We start from the raw sequence: 5000 nt of genomic DNA, 5'->3' as shown, positions 1-5000 counted from the left end.
GGTCTTCCTGTAACTTTACAGCCGCAGTACAGTTTTCATCTAATGGCTATCTATGTTCTTTGAATCTGAAAGTCCTTTTTTAATCACTCCATCACACTTAAACTGTTTAAGAATATTGTCAGTTATATTCTCATTGAAAAGGGAATGAAGTAATTATTCGCAAGAGATTCTGTTCTTAGTTAACAAGCAATAAACACAAGCTCTGCTTTGCGGCTGTTGAACTGAGGTACCTCTGAATACACTCTAGATTGAATATCCATTTCACCAGACACTGATCAATAGAGAGATAAATAACCAGTGAGTTATTTTGTGCGTGTTTATTCATCCAGTAAAAGAAACGACAAGGACCATGAAAACACGATGTTATTCAAAGACCGTCGTGTTTTTGTATTCATTGAGGCATTACGCCATTGTGCCGTCGCTCGTCCGCTGCATTCACCAACGCCCACACCAAGCTGAATCTCGCTTGCATGCACTGTGTATCAACAAGCACCACGCGAAGCGAACGTTGAAAGAATGGGAGCCTGTTTAGCATTTGTTTTACTTATTTTTCTTTTCCCACAGTGGAAAAATATGAAATTGCCAAAGAAGGATAACGTTTTACTATTAATTACTTTTTACTATATTGTAGACGATACCTTAAAGAAAATGTTGTAGATGAGCTGAATAACAAGGCTTTACGTGTCAGTATTAAAGGTTTCAAAAATAATTAGTGAAAAAATTGGGTGGGGATTACTGTAATTTTGAAAATAACTATTGTTGCTGCTGAAAATTACCATATATTAATATTATTAGTTGCTGTAGTGAGATACACACACATACACACACACACACCACACACACACACATATATATATATATATATATATATATATATATATATATATATATATATATATATATATATATATATATATATATATATATATATATATATATAATATATATATATATAAGATAGACTACAATTATTAAGTAATTTACTATTTTTTTTTAGTCAGGTATTTACCAACAAAATTGCCCGAGATTTGTAGCTTGATATTAGACATTGTTGTTAGTTTTTTCTACAACTATCATTGCACTTGAATTTCCAAATGAAAGAAAGAGAGAGAGAGAGAGAGAGAGAGAGAGAGAGAGAGAGAGAGAGAGAGAGAGAGAGAGAGAGAGAATCAGTAAGTACAAGAAGGATTTTTCCACTTTTGACATGCTTGTGAGCAGGTCTTATCTCTCTTCGTAGGTTTTTTCCTGTTTATTTCCCTCATTATTGCTGTATTTATGTGCAAAAACATTTCGTTTTCTGTTTAAATATCAATAAGTGTTTATTTTTCATCATCTGTAATTAATTTTTAAATTAGGCAGCTGAGAAATTATTAACTTCTTCTTCTTCTTCTTCTTATTCTTAACCACTCAAGCAGTTAGTCAAACAACAAATTATACCGTCATGTTTTGCCTGTAAATATCGAACAATATAAGAAGCCTATGTTTATTTAAAAAAATTATTAGAGGTTCTTTTGTTTATTGAAATAGTTTTTCACAGAAATATACATTATGTGCTAGCAGAGAACAACTGATCATATAAATTGAACGAAGGTAAATGGGAAAATCAGGCTTAAATTGCTTCACATACATATCACAATCATAAAGTTGAGTTTAATAAGTAAGTTTACTTTGGAGGGGAAAAGAATTCAGTATCGTAATTAGGAGACAGCCAAGATATATATTAACTTGGAATAGACTTCTTAGATCAGTGTATTAAAAGGACTATAATATAAATTGTTGAATCGGAAAGGACATTTATTTACGGCATCGAACGGATAAGTGAATAAGGATATTTAGAATGGATGGGTTTTAAATCATAACAATTTAAGCAATCTTAATTATATGATTGGCTTAATTGAAAGCTTTCGTTAAGGCGATTTAGGTGTCCGTTAAGTTATGCGAGTCAATTTGACAGTAGAGGAATTGTGACTCAGGATACTTGAATGATGGGAATGCTTTATTAAATTTTTAGTTTAATTAGATGGCTTCAGATAATGATGCCTATTTGTTTTATTTCCTCGGGAATAAAGTAACTGAACTTTTGTATGTTTAATCATTATTTTCCTCCTTGGTTGACCTTTACTTCATTGACTGATTATGTCTCTAACATTTTCTTAACTGCATTAATCTTCGCATCTATTAGGACACGCGCACAAATTTTGGAAGACTTTTGTAAACCAAAGGATCCCTTCTTGTTTCTCCTCCGCCCTCAACTCTTTCTCCTCTTCCTCCTTCTCTTCTCCTGCCTTTGGCAAAATTAGATCCTAAAACCCCCAAAGACATACAAAGAATATCTAATATCACGACAGAAAGGCTCTCTTATTGCATTCCTCATTATTTTCCTTCTCCTCAAGCCGCGGAGGACGAAAAATAAGAATAAAGGCGGAATTTTGCTTATACCCTGCTGTCTTATGGAAGGAAGGAGGAGGATTCTTTTGGGTTAGGCTCCCTCCTCAGAGTCTACGCACCAGAATCCTTGGAAGGAGGTCTTCTCCTCCACCTTGCCTTTGACTTCTTCCTCCCAGCCCTTCCCTTCCTCCACTCTGACGTCTTTCCTTCTCCGGCCAGCCTTACGAGGAACACATGCTAATGAGTTCATCCCATTTTCGTCTTATTTCGGATAAGAATAATTCATTAGATTTTAAGAAGCGCAGAAAAATCGCTCGATCATTTTTATCGTCCCGAATTCCGGCGGACGATGAGTGAAACGCTGGTGGCAACGTTATTTTGGTCAGACATTCAAGTCGTGGGCTGTTTGGAAAAGGCAAAATCAACGACTGCATGAATTCAATATTTCACAAAACATTTGGCGATCTCCCTTTTGTTGTTTCTTTTTCCTTTACGTTATTACCGAGATTAAGTCTGTCGTGGGAGTTTTACGTAATTTTTTTTCATTTGATTGCAAAGGCATTTAGTTTTTTTCTATTTTGGCATCTCTTCATGCCAATGCTTTCGTTAGATTTTATATATATATATATATTATATATATATATATATATATATATATATCTATATATATATATATATATATTGTATTTGTATGTATGTATTGTATATATATATATATATATATATATATATATATATATATATATGAATTGTAATGTATGTATATATACATATATATATATATATATATATATATTATATAATATATATATATATATATATATATATTATAATTACCCCGCGTTTCCCAAGACACCCACCCGTTCTTACTGCCTCAGTCGAAGCTAGACCTAAAGCAAGGCAGACGTGCCTTTTCTCCTCTCCTCTGACGAGAAGTCAGCCCTTTGTCCAAACGCTGGTGGGACCATCTTCTTAGCACGACACAGTTCAAACCTCAAGGATTTGAAGGTACGTCTAGAAACAGTGCAAACACTCCAAACCAGCTCGTTTTTCTCCAAGACGACTCTTGCTAATTTCATTTTCAAATTTTCCCTTGTATCACTTTTACATCAAAGCCCTTTGTCCTCATCGGGCCATGTGCTTCCCCTTGTGACTTGTTAAGGTTAAGTCTTCATTGCATACCTCAGTCCTTTTCTCCCAGGGTGTTAGATAAAACTGAATAACTGTAACTTGTGCAAGAAGTCTTCCTTTTTCATTTTGTGTCTAATCTGGGAATTTTTCCAGATTGGCCAGCTTTTGCTTATTGTGAGATAGATTTAGTCCACATGTGGGACAAGTACATTTACTGTTCCCAGGCCATTCAACGGCCTCTTGTAAATAAATGTATGTAAAGTAATCAGCTTGAATTTTTCCTGGCGACATCTTTCTCTAAAAATAATAATACCAAAACCCCCCTTTTTTAAGGTAAGTTAAAATCCAGTTACTTTGCATTTCCATATATATTTTCCATTTACGTATTCGTTTTATACGAGGCCCCGATACGTAACAATATCTTATATATATATATATATATATATATATATATATATATATATATATATACATATATATATATATATATATATATATATTATTATATATATATATATATATAGATATATATATATATATATATTTCACTTATACTTGGGGGAACTTATTTTCTCGCATATTAAGCAATAAATATCGTTTAGTGTTCCAGTTCCCTATACCATAGAAATAACTGCATACAGAGGTATTTCTAATTGACAAGTGCCCCTTTCGGTAACCTGGCCAGATTCGAGCCTGTTTAGCGTTGTTTCTAAATCAAATCCCCTGGTTTAACATACTGGTCGTGTAGAAACAGTTACATAAAAGGTTATATATATATTATATATATATATATATATATATATATATATATATATATATATATATATATATATATATATATATACTCACAAACTTCAAAACACGCATATATCCATCTTTAACGGGTTTCCTGTGCTTGGAATTATTTGTTTTAGAAATGGTAGCATAAATGTTATACTTGATAACAGTGATAAAAATAGACTTCAGAATATTGATAAAGGGGAAGATGAAGTAAAATAAGTGCAACATTAATAATTACAATAACAATGGTAATGTTGTAATGTTGCCTGTACCATCTCGCAAACTTGCCATCATCGATTTCCTTTTAAAATTTAGAATTATGTCAAACTGATATAGTCAAATGCTCAAGTGTTGTATTTTTAATATTTAATAAAGTAAAAAAAAAAAAAAAAAAGGATGGTGTTGGTGGTGGGGGTAAATTTATGGACTGACTATAGAAGTGTGGAATTTGAAGATTTTTTTTTTTTTTTTTTTTTTTTTTGCGGAAGATAACGTAAGACAAGAGACCTAGCTGGATGACAACCACAAAATGAGAAGATTGGTCATTAGAATAATCTAAGAGAATATAAGAGAATGAAAGAAGAGAAAGAAGAAAATTGATCAAAAATTAGCATGAGAGGGAAGAAAGTCTTAGCAATAAGAAGAGAAGATAAAAACTATTCGGAGATAATAATAATAGAATGACGAACAGAAGACGGAAA

At 32.4% G+C, this 5000-nt stretch overlaps 1 long non-coding RNA gene across 2 annotated transcripts in view; it reads right to left on the bottom strand.

Moving 5' to 3' along the window:
• Window positions 1-5000, bottom strand: part of LOC135198103 (uncharacterized) — a 76330-nt gene that overhangs the window by 35199 nt on the left and 36131 nt on the right. The window lies entirely within an intron of this gene.

This window comes from Macrobrachium nipponense, chromosome 21 (genome assembly GCF_015104395.2).
Source record: "Macrobrachium nipponense isolate FS-2020 chromosome 21, ASM1510439v2, whole genome shotgun sequence".
Lineage (NCBI taxonomy): Eukaryota > Metazoa > Arthropoda > Malacostraca > Decapoda > Palaemonidae > Macrobrachium > Macrobrachium nipponense.
Note: the sequence above shows the minus strand (reverse complement) of the source record. Positions and strands in the feature narration are given on the sequence as shown.